At 40.5% G+C, this 27370-nt stretch overlaps 26 non-coding genes across 26 annotated transcripts; all 26 read left to right on the top strand.

Moving 5' to 3' along the window:
• The first annotated feature begins 5219 nt into the window (after nt 1-5219).
• LOC137080166 (5S ribosomal RNA) lies at nt 5220-5338 on the top strand. Its single transcript, XR_010906036.1, has one exon. It is a non-coding gene; the product is annotated as a 5S ribosomal RNA (ribosomal RNA).
• Nucleotides 5339-5433: 95 nt separating this feature from the next.
• Nucleotides 5434-5552, top strand: LOC137080177 (5S ribosomal RNA). The gene has a single exon (XR_010906047.1). It is a non-coding gene; the product is annotated as a 5S ribosomal RNA (ribosomal RNA).
• Nucleotides 5553-5647: 95 nt separating this feature from the next.
• LOC137080189 (5S ribosomal RNA) lies at nt 5648-5766 on the top strand. Its single transcript, XR_010906058.1, has one exon. It is a non-coding gene; the product is annotated as a 5S ribosomal RNA (ribosomal RNA).
• Nucleotides 5767-5861: 95 nt separating this feature from the next.
• LOC137080202 (5S ribosomal RNA) lies at nt 5862-5980 on the top strand. Its single transcript, XR_010906071.1, has one exon. It is a non-coding gene; the product is annotated as a 5S ribosomal RNA (ribosomal RNA).
• A 95-nt stretch (nt 5981-6075) lies between these two features.
• Nucleotides 6076-6194, top strand: LOC137080213 (5S ribosomal RNA). Its single transcript, XR_010906084.1, has one exon. It is a non-coding gene; the product is annotated as a 5S ribosomal RNA (ribosomal RNA).
• Nucleotides 6195-6289: 95 nt separating this feature from the next.
• Nucleotides 6290-6408, top strand: LOC137080226 (5S ribosomal RNA). The gene has a single exon (XR_010906096.1). It is a non-coding gene; the product is annotated as a 5S ribosomal RNA (ribosomal RNA).
• Nucleotides 6409-12008: 5600 nt separating this feature from the next.
• LOC137080238 (5S ribosomal RNA) lies at nt 12009-12127 on the top strand. The gene has a single exon (XR_010906109.1). It is a non-coding gene; the product is annotated as a 5S ribosomal RNA (ribosomal RNA).
• A 95-nt stretch (nt 12128-12222) lies between these two features.
• Nucleotides 12223-12341, top strand: LOC137080250 (5S ribosomal RNA). The gene has a single exon (XR_010906121.1). It is a non-coding gene; the product is annotated as a 5S ribosomal RNA (ribosomal RNA).
• Nucleotides 12342-12436: 95 nt separating this feature from the next.
• On the top strand, nt 12437-12555 carry LOC137080185 (5S ribosomal RNA). Its single transcript, XR_010906055.1, has one exon. It is a non-coding gene; the product is annotated as a 5S ribosomal RNA (ribosomal RNA).
• Nucleotides 12556-12654: 99 nt separating this feature from the next.
• Nucleotides 12655-12773, top strand: LOC137080262 (5S ribosomal RNA). The gene has a single exon (XR_010906133.1). It is a non-coding gene; the product is annotated as a 5S ribosomal RNA (ribosomal RNA).
• A 95-nt stretch (nt 12774-12868) lies between these two features.
• LOC137080275 (5S ribosomal RNA) lies at nt 12869-12987 on the top strand. Its single transcript, XR_010906145.1, has one exon. It is a non-coding gene; the product is annotated as a 5S ribosomal RNA (ribosomal RNA).
• A 95-nt stretch (nt 12988-13082) lies between these two features.
• LOC137080287 (5S ribosomal RNA) lies at nt 13083-13201 on the top strand. Its single transcript, XR_010906152.1, has one exon. It is a non-coding gene; the product is annotated as a 5S ribosomal RNA (ribosomal RNA).
• A 95-nt stretch (nt 13202-13296) lies between these two features.
• Nucleotides 13297-13415, top strand: LOC137080300 (5S ribosomal RNA). The gene has a single exon (XR_010906154.1). It is a non-coding gene; the product is annotated as a 5S ribosomal RNA (ribosomal RNA).
• Nucleotides 13416-19018: 5603 nt separating this feature from the next.
• Nucleotides 19019-19137, top strand: LOC137080302 (5S ribosomal RNA). Its single transcript, XR_010906155.1, has one exon. It is a non-coding gene; the product is annotated as a 5S ribosomal RNA (ribosomal RNA).
• A 95-nt stretch (nt 19138-19232) lies between these two features.
• LOC137080304 (5S ribosomal RNA) lies at nt 19233-19351 on the top strand. Its single transcript, XR_010906157.1, has one exon. It is a non-coding gene; the product is annotated as a 5S ribosomal RNA (ribosomal RNA).
• A 95-nt stretch (nt 19352-19446) lies between these two features.
• On the top strand, nt 19447-19565 carry LOC137080186 (5S ribosomal RNA). Its single transcript, XR_010906056.1, has one exon. It is a non-coding gene; the product is annotated as a 5S ribosomal RNA (ribosomal RNA).
• A 99-nt stretch (nt 19566-19664) lies between these two features.
• Nucleotides 19665-19783, top strand: LOC137080305 (5S ribosomal RNA). The gene has a single exon (XR_010906158.1). It is a non-coding gene; the product is annotated as a 5S ribosomal RNA (ribosomal RNA).
• Nucleotides 19784-19878: 95 nt separating this feature from the next.
• On the top strand, nt 19879-19997 carry LOC137080306 (5S ribosomal RNA). The gene has a single exon (XR_010906159.1). It is a non-coding gene; the product is annotated as a 5S ribosomal RNA (ribosomal RNA).
• Nucleotides 19998-20092: 95 nt separating this feature from the next.
• On the top strand, nt 20093-20211 carry LOC137080307 (5S ribosomal RNA). The gene has a single exon (XR_010906160.1). It is a non-coding gene; the product is annotated as a 5S ribosomal RNA (ribosomal RNA).
• A 95-nt stretch (nt 20212-20306) lies between these two features.
• On the top strand, nt 20307-20425 carry LOC137080308 (5S ribosomal RNA). Its single transcript, XR_010906161.1, has one exon. It is a non-coding gene; the product is annotated as a 5S ribosomal RNA (ribosomal RNA).
• A 5604-nt stretch (nt 20426-26029) lies between these two features.
• Nucleotides 26030-26148, top strand: LOC137080309 (5S ribosomal RNA). The gene has a single exon (XR_010906162.1). It is a non-coding gene; the product is annotated as a 5S ribosomal RNA (ribosomal RNA).
• A 95-nt stretch (nt 26149-26243) lies between these two features.
• On the top strand, nt 26244-26362 carry LOC137080310 (5S ribosomal RNA). The gene has a single exon (XR_010906163.1). It is a non-coding gene; the product is annotated as a 5S ribosomal RNA (ribosomal RNA).
• A 95-nt stretch (nt 26363-26457) lies between these two features.
• Nucleotides 26458-26576, top strand: LOC137080187 (5S ribosomal RNA). The gene has a single exon (XR_010906057.1). It is a non-coding gene; the product is annotated as a 5S ribosomal RNA (ribosomal RNA).
• Nucleotides 26577-26675: 99 nt separating this feature from the next.
• On the top strand, nt 26676-26794 carry LOC137080311 (5S ribosomal RNA). Its single transcript, XR_010906164.1, has one exon. It is a non-coding gene; the product is annotated as a 5S ribosomal RNA (ribosomal RNA).
• A 95-nt stretch (nt 26795-26889) lies between these two features.
• On the top strand, nt 26890-27008 carry LOC137080312 (5S ribosomal RNA). Its single transcript, XR_010906165.1, has one exon. It is a non-coding gene; the product is annotated as a 5S ribosomal RNA (ribosomal RNA).
• Nucleotides 27009-27103: 95 nt separating this feature from the next.
• Nucleotides 27104-27222, top strand: LOC137080316 (5S ribosomal RNA). The gene has a single exon (XR_010906169.1). It is a non-coding gene; the product is annotated as a 5S ribosomal RNA (ribosomal RNA).
• Nucleotides 27223-27370: the final 148 nt, after the last annotated feature.

Below are 27370 nucleotides of genomic sequence, written 5' to 3' on the forward strand. Positions count from 1 at the left end.
CGACAAGAGGCTTACAGTGAGTGTGGAGATTGTTGGGGAGGGAAAAATTACAATGATGGAGCTACTCAGAGGAATCAACAAAGTGTGTGGAGCGGTTAATGGATGCCGGTTTAAAGGTGACAAAAAATATGAAATCACAATGAATCACATAAAAGGAAAGGAAAGGCTGGTTGATGGTTTTAAGATCAGGAACTGCCAGATTATGGCCAGAGACTTGAGCAATGATGAGCTGGTTGTGTCATTTATGAATCTCTCGGTGTATATAACGGACGAGGACATTCTAGAGAAGCTGAATGGATGGGGTGTCAAGGCGACAACTCCGATCAAAAGGAGGAAATGGCCGGGAACGGACATTGCAGATGGGACTCGCTTTTGCAAAGTCAAATTCTCTGACACTGTTCAGTCATTGCCGTACTCAACTAAGTTTGAAACGCTGGAGGGTGCTGAGTATTTCCGGGTCATTCATAACAAACAGGTGAAAGTGTGTCGCATTTGCATCCAGCCAGGACATGTATTGAGAGACTGCCCTGAGTTTGCTTGTCACAAGTGTGGCAAGCAAGGACATTATGCCAGGGAGTGCAAAGAGTTAAGTGATGCACGATACAATGATATAATGGAGGGTATGAGCTTGTCCAGTGGAGCGCAGGAGGAGGAGAACAGGGCCATGCAAGGTGGCGTAATGGGAGATACCCTGGATGACATAGACGGTCAGCTGCTGCATTCGGGACAAGGGGATTACGCAGCCCAAGCTGAGGGTGGCACCCCCTGCCTCCAGAGAGCGGGACCAGTGGACCAGGGGTTAATGGACAATAAAGACGGACATGTGAGTAAAGAAATCGTTGTTGATGAGACTCCAAAATCTCCAGCTTTGGCTAGGATTGACTCTAGAAGTGAAAATGGGGATGGTGATGATGATGATGATGATGATGATGATGATGATAATGATGATGATGAGTATGATGATGATGAGTATGAGGAGCAGGATTTATATGAGGAAATGGTATGTGAAGATATGCAACTGCTTGGAAGGAAAAAAAGACTGCTAAATGACAAAGGAGAGAAGGTGAACATAAAGAAAAAGAAGTGAGATATATCCTTCTTTTAACTTTTCTACTGCCATGATTAAAGTAGCGTCCTTAAATGCTAATGGGCTTGGAAACATGCGTAAATTTGAAAGTATCTTAACAACTGTGAAAGCCGATATCTATTGTTTTCAAGAAACAAACTGGGACGACGATAAAATGAGAGAGGTGAAGAGGAAATGGCCTCATTACATCTTTGTGAGTCATGGTAGTAGAAGGGCTTGTGGAGTCGCCTGTCTAGTCAGGAGCAATGCAGTAGAAAATGTTAAGGAAGTGCATGCTGATAGTGAAGGAAGAGTTTTAATTATAGAGTTTGAGCATCAAAATTGTTTGTTTAAGTTGATTAATGTCTATGCACCAAATAATGAAAAAGAAAGAAGGGAGCTATTTAAGCAGTTAGGAACACTATGTACAGACAATTGTATCTGCGTAGGCGATTTTAATGTTTGGTGTAGTAGAATGGATGCAGCAAATAATATGAAGTATAAAAGGGATTCATCAAGGAGTGAATTAATACAGTTAATGAATGGGGTAAACCTGGTGGATTTTTGGAGATCAGAGAACCCAGATAAAAGAGAGTACTCTAGGAGACAAGTTGTGCTCAATGGTCTAAAGCAAAGCAGAATTGATCTTTGTTTGGTAAAGCAGGATATAGTCCAGTACATGAATAGGATGGCCTATAGGTTTACAGCATTCAGTGACCATGCTGTCTTAGAATTTCAAGTGGGTAAAAGAATGCAGCAAAAAGGTGGGGGGCTTTGGTGTTTGAATGCAAGCTTATTAAATGATGTAAATTATAGAGTTCAAATCCTTGATTGTATAAAGTCTGAATGGGCGAAACGATTAGACTCTGCGAATGTATGTGTAAGGTGGGAGAATTTAAAACAGGAAATGAAGGTCCTGAGCATTAAATATGCAAAGGAAAAGAATGGTAAAGAGAGAAGTGAATACAAAAATATGCAAAAGAGGCTTTCTGTAGAATTGGAACAAATAAACAATAATCCAAGTCATGATTTGACAAACTATGTAAAAATTAAAGCAGATTTAAAGGAACATGAGATAAAAAAGTGTAAGGGAGCAATCATAAGAAGTAGGGTGAAGTATGCTTTGGAGGGTGAGAGATCTATGTCCTTCTTTTCAAGAATGGAAGAGCAAAGTCAAAGCAGAAGCTGTATTACTGAATTAGAAGATGGAAAAGGTAGGGAAGTGAGAGATTTGGTAGGGATTTTGGATACTGTTGAATCCTTTTATAGGACTCTCTTTAAGAAAGAAGGAGTGCATATGGAAAGCATGAGGGAAGTGTTGGGTGCAGTTAGTGCCAGACTGTCAGATACAGACAGGGCCTGTTGTGATAATGAGATCTCTGTGCAAGAAATCAATGAAGCCATCTCTAGTCTTAACACTAATAAGAGCCCAGGCTCTGATGGTCTAACTGGGGAGTTTTATAGGACCTTTAAGGATGCCCTAGTGCCAAGATTGTTGGAGGTGTATCGGTACATGGAGGAAGAGCAGGTGATGCCAAGAACAATGTCGGCTGGGGTTCTAAGCCTCTTATTTAAAAACAAGGGGAGTGGATTAAGATTGGAAAATTATAGACCAATTAGTCTTTTAAACACTGACTACAAAATATTGGCGAAGATTTTAGCCAACAGGCTGAAAAAAGTAATAGGAAGCATTGTTGCCCCAACGCAGGCGTACAGTATCCCTGGGAGAGATATTGCCGATATTATAAGTACAATTAGGGATGTGGTATCTTACATGAAGAAAGAAGGAGGCATTTTGTTAAGTGTAGATTTAAATAGAGCTTTTGACAGGGTGGAGCACCTTTTTTTGGAGAAAACTTTGGAAACATTTGGTTTTGGTGGTAGGTTTAGAACTTGGATAAGGTTGCTCTATAATAATGCGCATAGTGTGGTTAAATGTAATGGAGTGTTAACGGATGAGTTCATAATTGAGAGATCAATAAGGCAGGGCTGCCCTTTGTCTTCCCTGCTATATTGTATATCTGTTGAGCCTCTGGCAGCACTAATAAGAGCGGATAAAGAGTTAAAGCCCATTAGCTTTGCAGGAGAAGGTGTCAGTTTAATTCATCAGTATGCAGATGATATAACGCTTACTGTGAAGGACATAGATAGCATAGAGAGGATAGGGGAGCACATAAACACTTATGGCAAAGCAGCAGGGGCAAAAATAAATGTTGAGAAATCTAAAATTATGTTCTTGGGAGAAACTAAAATATCGAACTGTAGTATCCCTTTCAAGAATGTTAAAGACTATATTACAGTCCTGGGGGTGAACATAGCCGTGGAAGATATCAAGGCGAGGGATGTAACTTGGACTGCAATTTTACAGAAAATAAGGCGAACTGCAAATTACTGGAAATTAAGAGGTCTTACACTGAAAGGGAAAGTGGTTGTTGTCAATGCATTGATAATGTCAAGGTTTGTCCATACATTGAGTGTGTTAGATATGCCAGAATGGGTGTTAAAAGAGGCAAACTCCATTGTCGTAAATTTCTTGTGGGGTGGGAAAAATGTGAGAATTTCAAAAAAGGTGCTGATAGCAGATAGTAAGGAGGGAGGTTTGAATTTAGTGGACTTAAATGTGAGGAAGGAAGCTTTAAGACTTAAGGTTGTTAAGAAATATTTATATAGTAAAGAGATGTATGGTTGGAAACACTGCATGAGGGAATGTTTGGAGAAATTTGGGGCTTGTAGCCAAAGCAATCTGTTTATGTGCTTAAAAGAGTGTATGATAAAAGAGTTGCCACAATTCTATAAAGAAGTCCTCCAAGCGTGGGCTCAGCTTCTGCCACATATAAATTATAAGTGTGAGACGCTTAATTCGATACTAAATCAGCCAGTATTTTTGAATCCTAAGATAACAGATAGGGGACATATGTTGGAAAATAAAAGTTTTATGAAAGCTGGTCTGTATCGAATAAAGGATTATGTGTATGAAGTCATTCCAGGTTTCCTGCCCTCCCAGGCAATTTTAGACATGGTAATGGAAGAAAATGAAAGCATGAGGAAAGGTACTGTTATTAATGTTTTCGAAAAAATCAAGACTAGCATTCCAAAATCTTGGATTGCTTTAATTAACAAACAAGAGGTTAAAACAAAAGGGTACACGTTTCCTGAGATGTATGTTGAGCAGAATGATTGTGAGGAAGAATTGTCAAAGATGCCATTGAAAAGCCTTTATAAGATAATGCTGGGGAAAGAAGTTAAAAGACCTACAGCAGAGATATATTGGAGAGATGCATTTCCAGAAATAAAGTTAGAAATGTTGTGGAAGAATCTAAATGTTAGTTATAACTCAATAGAATGTGAGCAGAATGACTTCATGCTGCGGCATAATAGAGTGTATACAAAAGAAGTTCTGCATCAGATTAACAAAAGTATTGTGAGAGAATGTGATGTATGTGATAGGGAAGTTGAGACCTTAATGCATTTATATATAGAATGTCAAGGTCTGGAGGAGTACCATGAATTACTAAAGCAATTTGTAAGGAAAAATTGGGAGGGAATAAAAGTGGTGGATGAGGAGTGGAGTAGGATATTTTTGTTTGGCATGGTGAAGGGGAAGAATGTAAAAGGGAATGTGAATCTCTTAAATATGGTACTAAGCTATGCAAGGTATGCGGTAAGGTTGAGGAGAGATAGGGCATATTTTGACAAAAGGAAGGGAAATGTATGGTGTATTTTCAAGGTTTTGATAAAACAGCACATTAAGATGATTTATACCTGTGCGAATATTGATTTTTGTAAACTTTTTGTATATGGGAACAAATTTATTTGTGTTACAACATCAAAAGAACTTGTGTTTAACTTTTGAAAGATGTAAATGGTGACTGTTGAAAGAGTAATGTTGAAATACATGTATTTACTGTAAATGAAGAAATAAACTTTGTAATAAAAAAAAAATAAAAAAAAATAAAAAAAAGCACGCCCGATCTCGTCTGATCTCGGAAGCTAAGCAGGGTCGGGCCTGGTTAGTACTTGGATGGGAGACCGCCTGGGAATACCAGGTGCTGTAAGCTTTTTTGTTTCATGGGCGAAGAAAGATTTGTTTTTAAATTAAAATAAATAAGAGTGTTTGATTTCCTTAAATGGCCCAATTTTGGCAGCAGCTTTCGCTTACGGCCATACCACCCTGAGCACGCCCGATCTCGTCTGATCTCGGAAGCTAAGCAGGGTCGGGCCTGGTTAGTACTTGGATGGGAGACCGCCTGGGAATACCAGGTGCTGTAAGCTTTTTTGTTTCATGGGCGAAGAAAGATTTGTTTTTAAATTAAAATAAATAAGAGTGTTTGATTTCCTTAAATGGCCCAATTTTGGCAGCAGCTTTCGCTTACGGCCATACCACCCTGAGCACGCCCGATCTCGTCTGATCTCGGAAGCTAAGCAGGGTCGGGCCTGGTTAGTACTTGGATGGGAGACCGCCTGGGAATACCAGGTGCTGTAAGCTTTTTTGTTTCATGGGCGAAGAAAGATTTGTTTTTAAATTAAAATAAATAAGAGTGTTTGAATTCCTTAAATGGCCCAATTTTGGCAGCAGCTTTCGCTTACGGCCATACCACCCTGAGCACGCCCGATCTCGTCTGATCTCGGAAGCTAAGCAGGGTCGGGCCTGGTTAGTACTTGGATGGGAGACCGCCTGGGAATACCAGGTGCTGTAAGCTTTTTTGTTTCATGGGCGAAGAAAGATTTGTTTTTAAATTAAAATAAATAAGAGTGTTTGATTTCCTTAAATGGCCCAATTTTGGCAGCAGCTTTCGCTTACGGCCATACCACCCTGAGCACGCCCGATCTCGTCTGATCTCGGAAGCTAAGCAGGGTCGGGCCTGGTTAGTACTTGGATGGGAGACCGCCTGGGAATACCAGGTGCTGTAAGCTTTTTTGTTTCATGGGCGAAGAAAGATTTGTTTTTAAATTAAAATAAATAAGAGTGTTTGATTTCCTTAAATGGCCCAATTTTGGCAGCAGCTTTCGCTTACGGCCATACCACCCTGAGCACGCCCGATCTCGTCTGATCTCGGAAGCTAAGCAGGGTCGGGCCTGGTTAGTACTTGGATGGGAGACCGCCTGGGAATACCAGGTGCTGTAAGCTTTTTTGTTTCATGGGCGAAGAAAGATTTGTTTTTAAATTAAAATAAATAAGAGTGTTTGAATTCCTTAAATGGCCCAATTTTGGCAGCAGCTTTCGCTTACGGCCATACCACCCTGAGCACGCCCGATCTCGTCTGATCTCGGAAGCTAAGCAGGGTCGGGCCTGGTTAGTACTTGGATGGGAGACCGCCTGGGAATACCAGGTGCTGTAAGCTTTTTTGTTTCATGGGCGAAGAAAGATTTGTTTTTAAATTAAAATAAATAAGAGTGTTTGAATTCCTTAAATGGCCCAATTTTGGCAGCAGCTTTCGCTTACGGCCATACCACCCTGAGCGTGTGCAAGGAGCGGTTGAAACTTCAAACTACGTTCTCAACTTTTAGGCTGAGTAGAGAGGTTTTTTCTCTAGTTTCTTTGTTTTGTTCCCCCTGCTCACCTGCAGCTTTTGCTGTTCGTGGGGGGAGGTTTTTCTTGAGTTTGGTTTGGTAAATTAGATGGAGCACATGGAGGGGAACAATGGACTGCAGCAAACAGGCCTAGGGCCTAAAAAGAGCACTGGGAGTCGTGTTGAATTGGAAGAGAAGATGTTCGACAAGAGGCTTACAGTGAGTGTGGAGATTGTTGGGGAGGGAAAAATTACAATGATGGAGCTACTCAGAGGAATCAACAAAGTGTGTGGAGCGGTTAATGGATGCCGGTTTAAAGGTGACAAAAAATATGAAATCACAATGAATCACATAAAAGGAAAGGAAAGGCTGGTTGATGGTTTTAAGATCAGGAACTGCCAGATTATGGCCAGAGACTTGAGCAATGATGAGCTGGTTGTGTCATTTATGAATCTCCCGGTGTATATAACGGACGAGGACATTCTAGAGAAGCTGAATGGATGGGGTGTCAAGGCGACAACTCCGATCAAAAGGAGGAAATGGCCGGGAACGGACATTGCAGATGGGACTCGCTTTTGCAAAGTCAAATTCTCTGACACTGTTCAGTCATTGCCGTACTCAACTAAGTTTGAAACGCTGGAGGGTGCTGAGTATTTCCGGGTCATTCATAACAAACAGGTGAAAGTGTGTCGCATTTGCATCCAGCCAGGACATGTATTGAGAGACTGCCCTGAGTTTGCTTGTCACAAGTGTGGCAAGCAAGGACATTATGCCAGGGAGTGCAAAGAGTTAAGTGATGCACGATACAATGATATAATGGAGGGTATGAGCTTGTCCAGTGGAGCGCAGGAGGAGGAGAACAGGGCCATGCAAGGTGGCGTAATGGGAGATACCCTGGATGACATAGACGGTCAGCTGCTGCATTCGGGACAAGGGGATTACGCAGCCCAAGCTGAGGGTGGCACCCCCTGCCTCCAGAGAGCGGGACCAGTGGACCAGGGGTTAATGGACAAGAAAGACGGACATGTGAGTAAAGAAATCGTTGTTGATGAGACTCCAAAATCTCCAGCTTTGGCTAGGATTGACTCTAGAAGTGAAAATGGGGATGGTGATGATGATGATGATGATGATGATGATAATGATGATGATGAGGGTGATGATGCTGAGTATGATGATGATGAGTATGAGGAGCAGGATTTATATGAGGAAATGGTATGTGAAGATATGCAACTGCTTGGAAGGAAAAAAAGACTGCTAAATGACAAAGGAGAGAAGGTGAACATAAAGAAAAAGAAGTGAGATATATCCTTCTTTTAACTTTTCTACTGCCATGATTAAAGTAGCGTCCTTAAATGCTAATGGGCTTGGAAACATGCGTAAATTTGAAAGTATCTTAACAACTGTGAAAGCCGATATCTATTGTTTTCAAGAAACAAACTGGGACGACGATAAAATGAGAGAGGTGAAGAGGAAATGGCCTCATTACATCTTTGTGAGTCATGGTAGTAGAAGGGCTTGTGGAGTCGCCTGTCTAGTCAGGAGCAATGCAGTAGAAAATGTTAAGGAAGTGCATGCTGATAGTGAAGGAAGAGTTTTAATTATAGAGTTTGAGCATCAAAATTGTTTGTTTAAGTTGATTAATGTCTATGCACCAAATAATGAAAAAGAAAGAAGGGAGCTATTTAAGCAGTTAGGAACACTATGTACAGACAATTGTATCTGCGTAGGCGATTTTAATGTTTGGTGTAGTAGAATGGATGCAGCAAATAATATGAAGTATAAAAGGGATTCATCAAGGAGTGAATTAATACAGTTAATGAATGGGGTAAACCTGGTGGATTTTTGGAGATCAGAGAACCCAGATAAAAGAGAGTACTCTAGGAGACAAGTTGTGCTCAATGGTCTAAAGCAAAGCAGAATTGATCTTTGTTTGGTAAAGCAGGATATAGTCCAGTACATGAATAGGATGGCCTATAGGTTTACAGCATTCAGTGACCATGCTGTCTTAGAATTTCAAGTGGGTAAAAGAATGCAGCAAAAAGGTGGGGGGCTTTGGTGTTTGAATGCAAGCTTATTAAATGATGTAAATTATAGAGTTCAAATCCTTGATTGTATAAAGTCTGAATGGGCGAAACGATTAGACTCTGCGAATGTATGTGTAAGGTGGGAGAATTTAAAACAGGAAATGAAGGTCCTGAGCATTAAATATGCAAAGGAAAAGAATGGTAAAGAGAGAAGTGAATACAAAAATATGCAAAAGAGGCTTTCTGTAGAATTGGAACAAATAAACAATAATCCAAGTCATGATTTGACAAACTATGTAAAAATTAAAGCAGATTTAAAGGAACATGAGATAAAAAAGTGTAAGGGAGCAATCATAAGAAGTAGGGTGAAGTATGCTTTGGAGGGTGAGAGATCTATGTCCTTCTTTTCAAGAATGGAAGAGCAAAGTCAAAGCAGAAGCTGTATTACTGAATTAGAAGATGGAAAAGGTAGGGAAGTGAGAGATTTGGTAGGGATTTTGGATACTGTTGAATCCTTTTATAGGACTCTCTTTAAGAAAGAAGGAGTGCATATGGAAAGCATGAGGGAAGTGTTGGGTGCAGTTAGTGCCAGACTGTCAGATACAGACAGGGCCTGTTGTGATAATGAGATCTCTGTGCAAGAAATCAATGAAGCCATCTCTAGTCTTAACACTAATAAGAGCCCAGGCTCTGATGGTCTAACTGGGGAGTTTTATAGGACCTTTAAGGATGCCCTAGTGCCAAGATTGTTGGAGGTGTATCGGTACATGGAGGAAGAGCAGGTGATGCCAAGAACAATGTCGGCTGGGGTTCTAAGCCTCTTATTTAAAAACAAGGGGAGTGGATTAAGATTGGAAAATTATAGACCAATTAGTCTTTTAAACACTGACTACAAAATATTGGCGAAGATTTTAGCCAACAGGCTGAAAAAAGTAATAGGAAGCATTGTTGCCCCAACGCAGGCGTACAGTATCCCTGGGAGAGATTTTGCCGATATTATAAGTACAATTAGGGATGTGGTATCTTACATGAAGAAAGAAGGAGGCATTTTGTTAAGTGTAGATTTAAATAGAGCTTTTGACAGGGTGGAGCACCTTTTTTTGGAGAAAACTTTGGAAACATTTGGTTTTGGTGGTAGGTTTAGAACTTGGATAAGGTTGCTCTATAATAATGCGCATAGTGTGGTTAAATGTAATGGAGTGTTAACGGATGAGTTCATAATTGAGAGATCAATAAGGCAGGGCTGCCCTTTGTCTTCCCTGCTATATTGTATATCTGTTGAGCCTCTGGCAGCACTAATAAGAGCGGATAAAGAGTTAAAGCCCATTAGCTTTGCAGGAGAAGGTGTCAGTTTAATTCATCAGTATGCAGATGATATAACGCTTACTGTGAAGGACATAGATAGCATAGAGAGGATAGGGGAGCACATAAACACTTATGGCAAAGCAGCAGGGGCAAAAATAAATGTTGAGAAATCTAAAATTATGTTCTTGGGAGAAACTAAAATATCGAACTGTAGTATCCCTTTCAAGAATGTTAAAGACTATATTACAGTCCTGGGGGTGAACATAGGCGTGGAAGATATCAAGGCGAGGGATGTAACTTGGACTGCAATTTTACAGAAAATAAGGCGAACTGCAAATTACTGGAAATTAAGAGGTCTTACACTGAAAGGGAAAGTGGTTGTTGTCAATGCATTGATAATGTCAAGGTTTGTCCATACATTGAGTGTGTTAGATATGCCAGAATGGGTGTTAAAAGAGGCAAACTCCATTGTCGTAAATTTCTTGTGGGGTGGGAAAAATGTGAGAATTTCAAAAAAGGTGCTGATAGCAGATAGTAAGGAGGGAGGTTTGAATTTAGTGGACTTAAATGTGAGGAAGGAAGCTTTAAGACTTAAGGTTGTTAAGAAATATTTATATAGTAAAGAGATGTATGGTTGGAAACACTGCATGAGGGAATGTTTGGAGAAATTTGGGGCTTGTAGCCAAAGCAATCTGTTTATGTGCTTAAAAGAGTGTATGATAAAAGAGTTGCCACAATTCTATAAAGAAGTCCTCCAAGCGTGGGCTCAGCTTCTGCCACATATAAATTATAAGTGTGAGACGCTTAATTCGATACTAAATCAGCCAGTATTTTTGAATCCTAAGATAACAGATAGGGGACATATGTTGGAAAATAAAAGTTTTATGAAAGCTGGTCTGTATCGAATAAAGGATTATGTGTATGAAGTCATTCCAGGTTTCCTGCCCTCCCAGGCAATTTTAGACATGGTAATGGAAGAAAATGAAAGCATGAGGAAAGGTACTGTTATTAATGTTTTCGAAAAAATCAAGACTAGCATTCCAAAATCTTGGATTGCTTTAATTAACAAACAAGAGGTTAAAACAAAAGGGTACACGTTTCCTGAGATGTATGTTGAGCAGAATGATTGTGAGGAAGAATTGTCAAAGATGCCATTGAAAAGCCTTTATAAGATAATGCTGGGGAAAGAAGTTAAAAGACCTACAGCAGAGATATATTGGAGAGATGCATTTCCAGAAATAAAGTTAGAAATGTTGTGGAAGAATCTAAATGTTAGTTATAACTCAATAGAATGTGAGCAGAATGACTTCATGCTGCGGCATAATAGAGTGTATACAAAAGAAGTTCTGCATCAGATTAACAAAAGTATTGTGAGAGAATGTGATGTATGTGATAGGGAAGTTGAGACCTTAATGCATTTATATATAGAATGTCAAGGTCTGGAGGAGTACCATGAATTACTAAAGCAATTTGTAAGGAAAAATTGGGAGGGAATAAAAGTGGTGGATGAGGAGTGGAGTAGGATATTTTTGTTTGGCATGGTGAAGGGGAAGAATGTAAAAGGGAATGTGAATCTCTTAAATATGGTACTAAGCTATGCAAGGTATGCGGTAAGGTTGAGGAGAGATAGGGCATATTTTGACAAAAGGAAGGGAAATGTATGGTGTATTTTCAAGGTTTTGATAAAACAGCACATTAAGATGATTTATACCTGTGCGAATATTGATTTTTGTAAACTTTTTGTATATGGGAACAAATTTATTTGTGTTACAACATCAAAAGAACTTGTGTTTAACTTTTGAAAGATGTAAATGGTGACTGTTGAAAGAGTAATGTTGAAATACATGTATTTACTGTAAATGAAGAAATAAACTTTGTAATAAAAAAAAAATAAAAAAAAATAAAAAAAAGCACGCCCGATCTCGTCTGATCTCGGAAGCTAAGCAGGGTCGGGCCTGGTTAGTACTTGGATGGGAGACCGCCTGGGAATACCAGGTGCTGTAAGCTTTTTTGTTTCATGGGCGAAGAAAGATTTGTTTTTAAATTAAAATAAATAAGAGTGTTTGATTTCCTTAAATGGCCCAATTTTGGCAGCAGCTTTCGCTTACGGCCATACCACCCTGAGCACGCCCGATCTCGTCTGATCTCGGAAGCTAAGCAGGGTCGGGCCTGGTTAGTACTTGGATGGGAGACCGCCTGGGAATACCAGGTGCTGTAAGCTTTTTTGTTTCATGGGCGAAGAAAGATTTGTTTTTAAATTAAAATAAATAAGAGTGTTTGATTTCCTTAAATGGCCCAATTTTGGCAGCAGCTTTCGCTTACGGCCATACCACCCTGAGCACGCCCGATCTCGTCTGATCTCGGAAGCTAAGCAGGGTCGGGCCTGGTTAGTACTTGGATGGGAGACCGCCTGGGAATACCAGGTGCTGTAAGCTTTTTTGTTTCATGGGCGAAGAAAGATTTGTTTTTAAATTAAAATAAATAAGAGTGTTTGAATTCCTTAAATGGCCCAATTTTGGCAGCAGCTTTCGCTTACGGCCATACCACCCTGAGCACGCCCGATCTCGTCTGATCTCGGAAGCTAAGCAGGGTCGGGCCTGGTTAGTACTTGGATGGGAGACCGCCTGGGAATACCAGGTGCTGTAAGCATTTTTGCTAAATTAAAGAAAGAAGAAGAAGAAGAGAAAAAAAAAAAAAAAAAAAGAGTGTTTGAATTCCTTAAATGGCCCAATTTTGGCAGCAGCTTTCGCTTACGGCCATACCACCCTGAGCACGCCCGATCTCGTCTGATCTCGGAAGCTAAGCAGGGTCGGGCCTGGTTAGTACTTGGATGGGAGACCGCCTGGGAATACCAGGTGCTGTAAGCTTTTTTGTTTCATGGGCGAAGAAAGATTTGTTTTTAAATTAAAATAAATAAGAGTGTTTGATTTCCTTAAATGGCCCAATTTTGGCAGCAGCTTTCGCTTACGGCCATACCACCCTGAGCACGCCCGATCTCGTCTGATCTCGGAAGCTAAGCAGGGTCGGGCCTGGTTAGTACTTGGATGGGAGACCGCCTGGGAATACCAGGTGCTGTAAGCTTTTTTGTTTCATGGGCGAAGAAAGATTTGTTTTTAAATTAAAATAAATAAGAGTGTTTGATTTCCTTAAATGGCCCAATTTTGGCAGCAGCTTTCGCTTACGGCCATACCACCCTGAGCACGCCCGATCTCGTCTGATCTCGGAAGCTAAGCAGGGTCGGGCCTGGTTAGTACTTGGATGGGAGACCGCCTGGGAATACCAGGTGCTGTAAGCTTTTTTGTTTCATGGGCGAAGAAAGATTTGTTTTTAAATTAAAATAAATAAGAGTGTTTGAATTCCTTAAATGGCCCAATTTTGGCAGCAGCTTTCGCTTACGGCCATACCACCCTGAGCACGCCCGATCTCGTCTGATCTCGGAAGCTAAGCAGGGTCGGGCCTGGTTAGTACTTGGATGGGAGACCGCCTGGGAATACCAGGTGCTGTAAGCTTTTTTGTTTCATGGGCGAAGAAAGATTTGTTTTTAAATTAAAATAAATAAGAGTGTTTGAATTCCTTAAATGGCCCAATTTTGGCAGCAGCTTTCGCTTACGGCCATACCACCCTGAGCGTGTGCAAGGAGCGGTTGAAACTTCAAACTACGTTCTCAACTTTTAGGCTGAGTAGAGAGGTTTTTTCTCTAGTTTCTTTGTTTTGTTCCCCCTGCTCATCTGCAGCTTTTGCTGTTCGTGGGGGGAGGTTTTTCTTGAGTTTGGTTTGGTAAATTAGATGGAGCACATGGAGGGGAACAATGGACTGCAGCAAACAGGCCTAGGGCCTAAAAAGAGCACTGGGAGTCGTGTTGAATTGGAAGAGAAGATGTTCGACAAGAGGCTTACAGTGAGTGTGGAGATTGTTGGGGAGGGAAAAATTACAATGATGGAGCTACTCAGAGGAATCAACAAAGTGTGTGGAGCGGTTAATGGATGCCGGTTTAAAGGTGACAAAAAATATGAAATCACAATGAATCACATAAAAGGAAAGGAAAGGCTGGTTGATGGTTTTAAGATCAGGTACTGCCAGATTATGGCCAGAGACTTGAGCAATGATGAGCTGGTTGTGTCATTTATGAATCTCCCGGTGTATATAACGGACGAGGACATTCTAGAGAAGCTGAATGGATGGGGTGTCAAGGCGACAACTCCGATCAAAAGGAGGAAATGGCCGGGAACGGACATTGCAGATGGGACTCGCTTTTGCAAAGTCAAATTCTCTGACACTGTTCAGTCATTGCCGTACTCAACTAAGTTTGAAACGCTGGAGGGTGCTGAGTATTTCCGGGTCATTCATAACAAACAGGTGAAAGTGTGTCGCATTTGCATCCAGCCAGGACATGTATTGAGAGACTGCCCTGAGTTTGCTTGTCACAAGTGTGGCAAGCAAGGACATTATGCCAGGGAGTGCAAAGAGTTAAGTGATGCACGATACAATGATATAATGGAGGGTATGAGCTTGTCCAGTGGAGCGCAGGAGGAGGAGAACAGGGCCATGCAAGGTGGCGTAATGGGAGATACCCTGGATGACATAGACGGTCAGCTGCTGCATTCGGGACAAGGGGATTACGCAGCCCAAGCTGAGGGTGGCACCCCCTGCCTCCAGAGAGCGGGACCAGTGGACCAGGGGTTAATGGACAATAAAGACGGACATGTGAGTAAAGAAATCGTTGTTGATGAGACTCCAAAATCTCCAGCTTTGGCTAGGATTGACTCTAGAAGTGAAAATGGGGATGGTGATAATGATGATGATGATGATGATGATGATAATGATGATGATGAGGGTGATGATGCTGAGTATGATGATGATGAGTATGAGGAGCAGGATTTATATGAGGAAATGGTATGTGAAGATATGCAACTGCTTGGAAGGAAAAAAAGACTGCTAAATGACAAAGGAGAGAAGGTGAACATAAAGAAAAAGAAGTGAGATATATCCTTCTTTTAACTTTTCTACTGCCATGATTAAAGTAGCGTCCTTAAATGCTAATGGGCTTGGAAACATGCGTAAATTTGAAAGTATCTTAACAACTGTGAAAGCCGATATCTATTGTTTTCAAGAAACAAACTGGGACGACGATAAAATGAGAGAGGTGAAGAGGAAATGGCCTCATTACATCTTTGTGAGTCATGGTAGTAGAAGGGCTTGTGGAGTCGCCTGTCTAGTCAGGAGCAATGCAGTAGAAAATGTTAAGGAAGTGCATGCTGATAGTGAAGGAAGAGTTTTAATTATAGAGTTTGAGCATCAAAATTGTTTGTTTAAGTTGATTAATGTCTATGCACCAAATAATGAAAAAGAAAGAAGGGAGCTATTTAAGCAGTTAGGAACACTATGTACAGACAATTGTATCTGCGTAGGCGATTTTAATGTTTGGTGTAGTAGAATGGATGCAGCAAATAATATGAAGTATAAAAGGGATTCATCAAGGAGTGAATTAATACAGTTAATGAATGGGGTAAACCTGGTGGATTTTTGGAGATCAGAGAACCCAGATAAAAGAGAGTACTCTAGGAGACAAGTTGTGCTCAATGGTCTAAAGCAAAGCAGAATTGATCTTTGTTTGGTAAAGCAGGATATAGTCCAGTACATGAATAGGATGGCCTATAGGTTTACAGCATTCAGTGACCATGCTGTCTTAGAATTTCAAGTGGGTAAAAGAATGCAGCAAAAAGGTGGGGGGCTTTGGTGTTTGAATGCAAGCTTATTAAATGATGTAAATTATAGAGTTCAAATCCTTGATTGTATAAAGTCTGAATGGGCGAAACGATTAGACTCTGCGAATGTATGTGTAAGGTGGGAGAATTTAAAACAGGAAATGAAGGTCCTGAGCATTAAATATGCAAAGGAAAAGAATGGTAAAGAGAGAAGTGAATACAAAAATATGCAAAAGAGGCTTTCTGTAGAATTGGAACAAATAAACAATAATCCAAGTCATGATTTGACAAACTATGTAAAAATTAAAGCAGATTTAAAGGAACATGAGATAAAAAAGTGTAAGGGAGCAATCATAAGAAGTAGGGTGAAGTATGCTTTGGAGGGTGAGAGATCTATGTCCTTCTTTTCAAGAATGGAAGAGCAAAGTCAAAGCAGAAGCTGTATTACTGAATTAGAAGATGGAAAAGGTAGGGAAGTGAGAGATTTGGTAGGGATTTTGGATACTGTTGAATCCTTTTATAGGACTCTCTTTAAGAAAGAAGGAGTGCATATGGAAAGCATGAGGGAAGTGTTGGGTGCAGTTAGTGCCAGACTGTCAGATACAGACAGGGCCTGTTGTGATAATGAGATCTCTGTGCAAGAAATCAATGAAGCCATCTCTAGTCTTAACACTAATAAGAGCCCAGGCTCTGATGGTCTAACTGGGGAGTTTTATAGGACCTTTAAGGATGCCCTAGTGCCAAGATTGTTGGAGGTGTATCGGTACATGGAGGAAGAGCAGGTGATGCCAAGAACAATGTCGGCTGGGGTTCTAAGCCTCTTATTTAAAAACAAGGGGAGTGGATTAAGATTGGAAAATTATAGACCAATTAGTCTTTTAAACACTGACTACAAAATATTGGCGAAGATTTTAGCCAACAGGCTGAAAAAAGTAATAGGAAGCATTGTTGCCCCAACGCAGGCGTACAGTATCCCTGGGAGAGATATTGCCGATATTATAAGTACAATTAGGGATGTGGTATCTTACATGAAGAAAGAAGGAGGCATTTTGTTAAGTGTAGATTTAAATAGAGCTTTTGACAGGGTGGAGCACCTTTTTTTGGAGAAAACTTTGGAAACATTTGGTTTTGGTGGTAGGTTTAGAACTTGGATAAGGTTGCTCTATAATAATGCGCATAGTGTGGTTAAATGTAATGGAGTGTTAACGGATGAGTTCATAATTGAGAGATCAATAAGGCAGGGCTGCCCTTTGTCTTCCCTGCTATATTGTATATCTGTTGAGCCTCTGGCAGCACTAATAAGAGCGGATAAAGAGTTAAAGCCCATTAGCTTTGCAGGAGAAGGTGTCAGTTTAATTCATCAGTATGCAGATGATATAACGCTTACTGTGAAGGACATAGATAGCATAGAGAGGATAGGGGAGCACATAAACACTTATGGCAAAGCAGCAGGGGCAAAAATAAATGTTGAGAAATCTAAAATTATGTTCTTGGGAGAAACTAAAATATCGAACTGTAGTATCCCTTTCAAGAATGTTAAAGACTATATTACAGTCCTGGGGGTGAACATAGGCGTGGAAGATATCAAGGCGAGGGATGTAACTTGGACTGCAATTTTACAGAAAATAAGGCGAACTGCAAATTACTGGAAATTAAGAGGTCTTACACTGAAAGGGAAAGTGGTTGTTGTCAATGCATTGATAATGTCAAGGTTTGTCCATACATTGAGTGTGTTAGATATGCCAGAATGGGTGTTAAAAGAGGCAAACTCCATTGTCGTAAATTTCTTGTGGGGTGGGAAAAATGTGAGAATTTCAAAAAAGGTGCTGATAGCAGATAGTAAGGAGGGAGGTTTGAATTTAGTGGACTTAAATGTGAGGAAGGAAGCTTTAAGACTTAAGGTTGTTAAGAAATATTTATATAGTAAAGAGATGTATGGTTGGAAACACTGCATGAGGGAATGTTTGGAGAAATTTGGGGCTTGTAGCCAAAGCAATCTGTTTATGTGCTTAAAAGAGTGTATGATAAAAGAGTTGCCACAATTCTATAAAGAAGTCCTCCAAGCGTGGGCTCAGCTTCTGCCACATATAAATTATAAGTGTGAGACGCTTAATTCGATACTAAATCAGCCAGTATTTTTGAATCCTAAGATAACAGATAGGGGACATATGTTGGAAAATAAAAGTTTTATGAAAGCTGGTCTGTATCGAATAAAGGATTATGTGTATGAAGTCATTCCAGGTTTCCTGCCCTCCCAGGCAATTTTAGACATGGTAATGGAAGAAAATGAAAGCATGAGGAAAGGTACTGTTATTAATGTTTTCGAAAAAATCAAGACTAGCATTCCAAAATCTTGGATTGCTTTAATTAACAAACAAGAGGTTAAAACAAAAGGGTACACGTTTCCTGAGATGTATGTTGAGCAGAATGATTGTGAGGAAGAATTGTCAAAGATGCCATTGAAAAGCCTTTATAAGATAATGCTGGGGAAAGAAGTTAAAAGACCTACAGCAGAGATATATTGGAGAGATGCATTTCCAGAAATAAAGTTAGAAATGTTGTGGAAGAATCTAAATGTTAGTTATAACTCAATAGAATGTGAGCAGAATGACTTCATGCTGCGGCATAATAGAGTGTATACAAAAGAAGTTCTGCATCAGATTAACAAAAGTATTGTGAGAGAATGTGATGTATGTGATAGGGAAGTTGAGACCTTAATGCATTTATATATAGAATGTCAAGGTCTGGAGGAGTACCATGAATTACTAAAGCAATTTGTAAGGAAAAATTGGGAGGGAATAAAAGTGGTGGATGAGGAGTGGAGTAGGATATTTTTGTTTGGCATGGTGAAGGGGAAGAATGTAAAAGGGAATGTGAATCTCTTAAATATGGTACTAAGCTATGCAAGGTATGCGGTAAGGTTGAGGAGAGATAGGGCATATTTTGACAAAAGGAAGGGAAATGTATGGTGTATTTTCAAGGTTTTGATAAAACAGCACATTAAGATGATTTATACCTGTGCGAATATTGATTTTTGTAAACTTTTTGTATATGGGAACAAATTTATTTGTGTTACAACATCAAAAGAACTTGTGTTTAACTTTTGAAAGATGTAAATGGTGACTGTTGAAAGAGTAATGTTGAAATACATGTATTTACTGTAAATGAAGAAATAAACTTTGTAATAAAAAAAAAATAAAAAAAAATAAAAAAAAGCACGCCCGATCTCGTCTGATCTCGGAAGCTAAGCAGGGTCGGGCCTGGTTAGTACTTGGATGGGAGACCGCCTGGGAATACCAGGTGCTGTAAGCTTTTTTGTTTCATGGGCGAAGAAAGATTTGTTTTTAAATTAAAATAAATAAGAGTGTTTGATTTCCTTAAATGGCCCAATTTTGGCAGCAGCTTTCGCTTACGGCCATACCACCCTGAGCACGCCCGATCTCGTCTGATCTCGGAAGCTAAGCAGGGTCGGGCCTGGTTAGTACTTGGATGGGAGACCGCCTGGGAATACCAGGTGCTGTAAGCTTTTTTGTTTCATGGGCGAAGAAAGATTTGTTTTTAAATTAAAATAAATAAGAGTGTTTGATTTCCTTAAATGGCCCAATTTTGGCAGCAGCTTTCGCTTACGGCCATACCACCCTGAGCACGCCCGATCTCGTCTGATCTCGGAAGCTAAGCAGGGTCGGGCCTGGTTAGTACTTGGATGGGAGACCGCCTGGGAATACCAGGTGCTGTAAGCTTTTTTGTTTCATGGGCGAAGAAAGATTTGTTTTTAAATTAAAATAAATAAGAGTGTTTGAATTCCTTAAATGGCCCAATTTTGGCAGCAGCTTTCGCTTACGGCCATACCACCCTGAGCACGCCCGATCTCGTCTGATCTCGGAAGCTAAGCAGGGTCGGGCCTGGTTAGTACTTGGATGGGAGACCGCCTGGGAATACCAGGTGCTGTAAGCATTTTTGCTAAATTAAAGAAAGAAGAAGAAGAAGAGAAAAAAAAAAAAAAAAAAAGAGTGTTTGAATTCCTTAAATGGCCCAATTTTGGCAGCAGCTTTCGCTTACGGCCATACCACCCTGAGCACGCCCGATCTCGTCTGATCTCGGAAGCTAAGCAGGGTCGGGCCTGGTTAGTACTTGGATGGGAGACCGCCTGGGAATACCAGGTGCTGTAAGCTTTTTTGTTTCATGGGCGAAGAAAGATTTGTTTTTAAATTAAAATAAATAAGAGTGTTTGATTTCCTTAAATGGCCCAATTTTGGCAGCAGCTTTCGCTTACGGCCATACCACCCTGAGCACGCCCGATCTCGTCTGATCTCGGAAGCTAAGCAGGGTCGGGCCTGGTTAGTACTTGGATGGGAGACCGCCTGGGAATACCAGGTGCTGTAAGCTTTTTTGTTTCATGGGCGAAGAAAGATTTGTTTTTAAATTAAAATAAATAAGAGTGTTTGATTTCCTTAAATGGCCCAATTTTGGCAGCAGCTTTCGCTTACGGCCATACCACCCTGAGCACGCCCGATCTCGTCTGATCTCGGAAGCTAAGCAGGGTCGGGCCTGGTTAGTACTTGGATGGGAGACCGCCTGGGAATACCAGGTGCTGTAAGCTTTTTTGTTTCATGGGCGAAGAAAGATTTGTTTTTAAATTAAAATAAATAAGAGTGTTTGAATTCCTTAAATGGCCCAATTTTGGCAGCAGCTTTCGCTTACGGCCATACCACCCTGAGCACGCCCGATCTCGTCTGATCTCGGAAGCTAAGCAGGGTCGGGCCTGGTTAGTACTTGGATGGGAGACCGCCTGGGAATACCAGGTGCTGTAAGCTTTTTTGTTTCATGGGCGAAGAAAGATTTGTTTTTAAATTAAAATAAATAAGAGTGTTTGAATTCCTTAAATGGCCCAATTTTGGCAGCAGCTTTCGCTTACGGCCATACCACCCTGAGCGTGTGCAAGGAGCGGTTGAAACTTCAAACTACGTTCTCAACTTTTAGGCTGAGTAGAGAGGTTTTTTCTCTAGTTTCTTTGTTTTGTTCCCCCTGCTCACCTGCAGCTTTTGCTGTTCGTGGGGGGAGGTTTTTCTTGAGTTTGGTTTGGTAAATTAGATGGAGCACATGGAGGGGAACAATGGACTGCAGCAAACAGGCCTAGGGCCTAAAAAGAGCACTGGGAGTCGTGTTGAATTGGAAGAGAAGATGTTCGACAAGAGGCTTACAGTGAGTGTGGAGATTGTTGGGGAGGGAAAAATTACAATGATGGAGCTACTCAGAGGAATCAACAAAGTGTGTGGAGCGGTTAATGGATGCCGGTTTAAAGGTGACAAAAAATATGAAATCACAATGAATCACATAAAAGGAAAGGAAAGGCTGGTTGATGGTTTTAAGATCAGGTACTGCCAGATTATGGCCAGAGACTTGAGCAATGATGAGCTGGTTGTGTCATTTATGAATCTCCCGGTGTATATAACGGACGAGGACATTCTAGAGAAGCTGAATGGATGGGGTGTCAAGGCGACAACTCCGATCAAAAGGAGGAAATGGCCGGGAACGGACATTGCAGATGGGACTCGCTTTTGCAAAGTCAAATTCTCTGACACTGTTCAGTCATTGCCGTACTCAACTAAGTTTGAAACGCTGGAGGGTGCTGAGTATTTCCGGGTCATTCATAACAAACAGGTGAAAGTGTGTCGCATTTGCATCCAGCCAGGACATGTATTGAGAGACTGCCCTGAGTTTGCTTGTCACAAGTGTGGCAAGCAAGGACATTATGCCAGGGAGTGCAAAGAGTTAAGTGATGCACGATACAATGATATAATGGAGGGTATGAGCTTGTCCAGTGGAGCGCAGGAGGAGGAGAACAGGGCCATGCAAGGTGGCGTAATGGGAGATACCCTGGATGACATAGACGGTCAGCTGCTGCATTCGGGACAAGGGGATTACGCAGCCCAAGCTGAGGGTGGCACCCCCTGCCTCCAGAGAGCGGGACCAGTGGACCAGGGGTTAATGGACAATAAAGACGGACATGTGAGTAAAGAAATCGTTGTTGATGAGACTCCAAAATCTCCAGCTTTGGCTAGGATTGACTCTAGAAGTGAAAATGGGGATGGTGATAATGATGATGATGATGATGATGATGATAATGATGATGATGAGGGTGATGATGCTGAGTATGATGATGATGAGTATGAGGAGCAGGATTTATATGAGGAAATGGTATGTGAAGATATGCAACTGCTTGGAAGGAAAAAAAGACTGCTAAATGACAAAGGAGAGAAGGTGAACATAAAGAAAAAGAAGTGAGATATATCCTTCTTTTAACTTTTCTACTGCCATGATTAAAGTAGCGTCCTTAAATGCTAATGGGCTTGGAAACATGCGTAAATTTGAAAGTATCTTAACAACTGTGAAAGCCGATATCTATTGTTTTCAAGAAACAAACTGGGACGACGATAAAATGAGAGAGGTGAAGAGGAAATGGCCTCATTACATCTTTGTGAGTCATGGTAGTAGAAGGGCTTGTGGAGTCGCCTGTCTAGTCAGGAGCAATGCAGTAGAAAATGTTAAGGAAGTGCATGCTGATAGTGAAGGAAGAGTTTTAATTATAGAGTTTGAGCATCAAAATTGTTTGTTTAAGTTGATTAATGTCTATGCACCAAATAATGAAAAAGAAAGAAGGGAGCTATTTAAGCAGTTAGGAACACTATGTACAGACAATTGTATCTGCGTAGGCGATTTTAATGTTTGGTGTAGTAGAATGGATGCAGCAAATAATATGAAGTATAAAAGGGATTCATCAAGGAGTGAATTAATACAGTTAATGAATGGGGTAAACCTGGTGGATTTTTGGAGATCAGAGAACCCAGATAAAAGAGAGTACTCTAGGAGACAAGTTGTGCTCAATGGTCTAAAGCAAAGCAGAATTGATCTTTGTTTGGTAAAGCAGGATATAGTCCAGTACATGAATAGGATGGCCTATAGGTTTACAGCATTCAGTGACCATGCTGTCTTAGAATTTCAAGTGGGTAAAAGAATGCAGCAAAAAGGTGGGGGGCTTTGGTGTTTGAATGCAAGCTTATTAAATGATGTAAATTATAGAGTTCAAATCCTTGATTGTATAAAGTCTGAATGGGCGAAACGATTAGACTCTGCGAATGTATGTGTAAGGTGGGAGAATTTAAAACAGGAAATGAAGGTCCTGAGCATTAAATATGCAAAGGAAAAGAATGGTAAAGAGAGAAGTGAATACAAAAATATGCAAAAGAGGCTTTCTGTAGAATTGGAACAAATAAACAATAATCCAAGTCATGATTTGACAAACTATGTAAAAATTAAAGCAGATTTAAAGGAACATGAGATAAAAAAGTGTAAGGGAGCAATCATAAGAAGTAGGGTGAAGTATGCTTTGGAGGGTGAGAGATCTATGTCCTTCTTTTCAAGAATGGAAGAGCAAAGTCAAAGCAGAAGCTGTATTACTGAATTAGAAGATGGAAAAGGTAGGGAAGTGAGAGATTTGGTAGGGATTTTGGATACTGTTGAATCCTTTTATAGGACTCTCTTTAAGAAAGAAGGAGTGCATATGGAAAGCATGAGGGAAGTGTTGGGTGCAGTTAGTGCCAGACTGTCAGATACAGACAGGGCCTGTTGTGATAATGAGATCTCTGTGCAAGAAATCAATGAAGCCATCTCTAGTCTTAACACTAATAAGAGCCCAGGCTCTGATGGTCTAACTGGGGAGTTTTATAGGACCTTTAAGGATGCCCTAGTGCCAAGATTGTTGGAGGTGTATCGGTACATGGAGGAAGAGCAGGTGATGCCAAGAACAATGTCGGCTGGGGTTCTAAGCCTCTTATTTAAAAACAAGGGGAGTGGATTAAGATTGGAAAATTATAGACCAATTAGTCTTTTAAACACTGACTACAAAATATTGGCGAAGATTTTAGCCAACAGGCTGAAAAAAGTAATAGGAAGCATTGTTGCCCCAACGCAGGCGTACAGTATCCCTGGGAGAGATATTGCCGATATTATAAGTACAATTAGGGATGTGGTATCTTACATGAAGAAAGAAGGAGGCATTTTGTTAAGTGTAGATTTAAATAGAGCTTTTGACAGGGTGGAGCACCTTTTTTTGGAGAAAACTTTGGAAACATTTGGTTTTGGTGGTAGGTTTAGAACTTGGATAAGGTTGCTCTATAATAATGCGCATAGTGTGGTTAAATGTAATGGAGTGTTAACGGATGAGTTCATAATTGAGAGATCAATAAGGCAGGGCTGCCCTTTGTCTTCCCTGCTATATTGTATATCTGTTGAGCCTCTGGCAGCACTAATAAGAGCGGATAAAGAGTTAAAGCCCATTAGCTTTGCAGGAGAAGGTGTCAGTTTAATTCATCAGTATGCAGATGATATAACGCTTACTGTGAAGGACATAGATAGCATAGAGAGGATAGGGGAGCACATAAACACTTATGGCAAAGCAGCAGGGGCAAAAATAAATGTTGAGAAATCTAAAATTATGTTCTTGGGAGAAACTAAAATATCGAACTGTAGTATCCCTTTCAAGAATGTTAAAGACTATATTACAGTCCTGGGGGTGAACATAGGCGTGGAAGATATCAAGGCGAGGGATGTAACTTGGACTGCAATTTTACAGAAAATAAGGCGAACTGCAAATTACTGGAAATTAAGAGGTCTTACACTGAAAGGGAAAGTGGTTGTTGTCAATGCATTGATAATGTCAAGGTTTGTCCATACATTGAGTGTGTTAGATATGCCAGAATGGGTGTTAAAAGAGGCAAACTCCATTGTCGTAAATTTCTTGTGGGGTGGGAAAAATGTGAGAATTTCAAAAAAGGTGCTGATAGCAGATAGTAAGGAGGGAGGTTTGAATTTAGTGGACTTAAATGTGAGGAAGGAAGCTTTAAGACTTAAGGTTGTTAAGAAATATTTATATAGTAAAGAGATGTATGGTTGGAAACACTGCATGAGGGAATGTTTGGAGAAATTTGGGGCTTGTAGCCAAAGCAATCTGTTTATGTGCTTAAAAGAGTGTATGATAAAAGAGTTGCCACAATTCTATAAAGAAGTCCTCCAAGCGTGGGCTCAGCTTCTGCCACATATAAATTATAAGTGTGAGACGCTTAATTCGATACTAAATCAGCCAGTATTTTTGAATCCTAAGATAACAGATAGGGGACATATGTTGGAAAATAAAAGTTTTATGAAAGCTGGTCTGTATCGAATAAAGGATTATGTGTATGAAGTCATTCCAGGTTTCCTGCCCTCCCAGGCAATTTTAGACATGGTAATGGAAGAAAATGAAAGCATGAGGAAAGGTACTGTTATTAATGTTTTCGAAAAAATCAAGACTAGCATTCCAAAATCTTGGATTGCTTTAATTAACAAACAAGAGGTTAAAACAAAAGGGTACACGTTTCCTGAGATGTATGTTGAGCAGAATGATTGTGAGGAAGAATTGTCAAAGATGCCATTGAAAAGCCTTTATAAGATAATGCTGGGGAAAGAAGTTAAAAGACCTACAGCAGAGATATATTGGAGAGATGCATTTCCAGAAATAAAGTTAGAAATGTTGTGGAAGAATCTAAATGTTAGTTATAACTCAATAGAATGTGAGCAGAATGACTTCATGCTGCGGCATAATAGAGTGTATACAAAAGAAGTTCTGCATCAGATTAACAAAAGTATTGTGAGAGAATGTGATGTATGTGATAGGGAAGTTGAGACCTTAATGCATTTATATATAGAATGTCAAGGTCTGGAGGAGTACCATGAATTACTAAAGCAATTTGTAAGGAAAAATTGGGAGGGAATAAAAGTGGTGGATGAGGAGTGGAGTAGGATATTTTTGTTTGGCATGGTGAAGGGGAAGAATGTAAAAGGGAATGTGAATCTCTTAAATATGGTACTAAGCTATGCAAGGTATGCGGTAAGGTTGAGGAGAGATAGGGCATATTTTGACAAAAGGAAGGGAAATGTATGGTGTATTTTCAAGGTTTTGATAAAACAGCACATTAAGATGATTTATACCTGTGCGAATATTGATTTTTGTAAACTTTTTGTATATGGGAACAAATTTATTTGTGTTACAACATCAAAAGAACTTGTGTTTAACTTTTGAAAGATGTAAATGGTGACTGTTGAAAGAGTAATGTTGAAATACATGTATTTACTGTAAATGAAGAAATAAACTTTGTAATAAAAAAAAAAAAAAAAAAAAAAAAAAAAAAGCACGCCCGATCTCGTCTGATCTCGGAAGCTAAGCAGGGTCGGGCCTGGTTAGTACTTGGATGGGAGACCGCCTGGGAATACCAGGTGCTGTAAGCTTTTTTGTTTCATGGGCGAAGAAAGATTTGTTTTTAAATTAAAATAAATAAGAGTGTTTGATTTCCTTAAATGGCCCAATTTTGGCAGCAGCTTTCGCTTACGGCCATACCACCCTGAGCACGCCCGATCTCGTCTGATCTCGGAAGCTAAGCAGGGTCGGGCCTGGTTAGTACTTGGATGGGAGACCGCCTGGGAATACCAGGTGCTGTAAGCTTTTTTGTTTCATGGGCGAAGAAAGATTTGTTTTTAAATTAAAATAAATAAGAGTGTTTGATTTCCTTAAATGGCCCAATTTTGGCAGCAGCTTTCGCTTACGGCCATACCACCCTGAGCACGCCCGATCTCGTCTGATCTCGGAAGCTAAGCAGGGTCGGGCCTGGTTAGTACTTGGATGGGAGACCGCCTGGGAATACCAGGTGCTGTAAGCTTTTTTGTTTCATGGGCGAAGAAAGATTTGTTTTTAAATTAAAATAAATAAGAGTGTTTGAATTCCTTAAATGGCCCAATTTTGGCAGCAGCTTTCGCTTACGGCCATACCACCCTGAGCACGCCCGATCTCGTCTGATCTCGGAAGCTAAGCAGGGTCGGGCCTGGTTAGTACTTGGATGGGAGACCGCCTGGGAATACCAGGTGCTGTAAGCATTTTTGCTAAATTAAAGAAAGAAGAAGAAGAAGAGAAAAAAAAAAAAAAAAAAAGAGTGTTTGAATTCCTTAAATGGCCCAATTTTGGCAGCAGCTTTCGCTTACGGCCATACCACCCTGAGCACGCCCGATCTCGTCTGATCTCGGAAGCTAAGCAGGGTCGGGCCTGGTTAGTACTTGGATGGGAGACCGCCTGGGAATACCAGGTGCTGTAAGCTTTTTTGTTTCATGGGCGAAGAAAGATTTGTTTTTAAATTAAAATAAATAAGAGTGTTTGATTTCCTTAAATGGCCCAATTTTGGCAGCAGCTTTCGCTTACGGCCATACCACCCTGAGCACGCCCGATCTCGTCTGATCTCGGAAGCTAAGCAGGGTCGGGCCTGGTTAGTACTTGGATGGGAGACCGCCTGGGAATACCAGGTGCTGTAAGCTTTTTTGTTTCATGGGCGAAGAAAGATTTGTTTTTAAATTAAAATAAATAAGAGTGTTTGAATTCCTTAAATGGCCCAATTTTGGCAGCAGCTTTCGCTTACGGCCATACCACCCTGAGCACGCCCGATCTCGTCTGATCTCGGAAGCTAAGCAGGGTCGGGCCTGGTTAGTACTTGGATGGGAGACCGCCTGGGAATACCAGGTGCTGTAAGCTTTTTTGTTTCATGGGCGAAGAAAGATTTGTTTTTAAATTAAAATAAATAAGAGTGTTTGAATTCCTTAAATGGCCCAATTTTGGCAGCAGCTTTCGCTTACGGCCATACCACCCTGAGCGTGTGCAAGGAGCGGTTGAAACTTCAAAC

The sequence above is a fragment of the Pseudorasbora parva genome, chromosome 6 (assembly GCF_024679245.1).
Source record: "Pseudorasbora parva isolate DD20220531a chromosome 6, ASM2467924v1, whole genome shotgun sequence".
Lineage (NCBI taxonomy): Eukaryota > Metazoa > Chordata > Actinopteri > Cypriniformes > Gobionidae > Pseudorasbora > Pseudorasbora parva.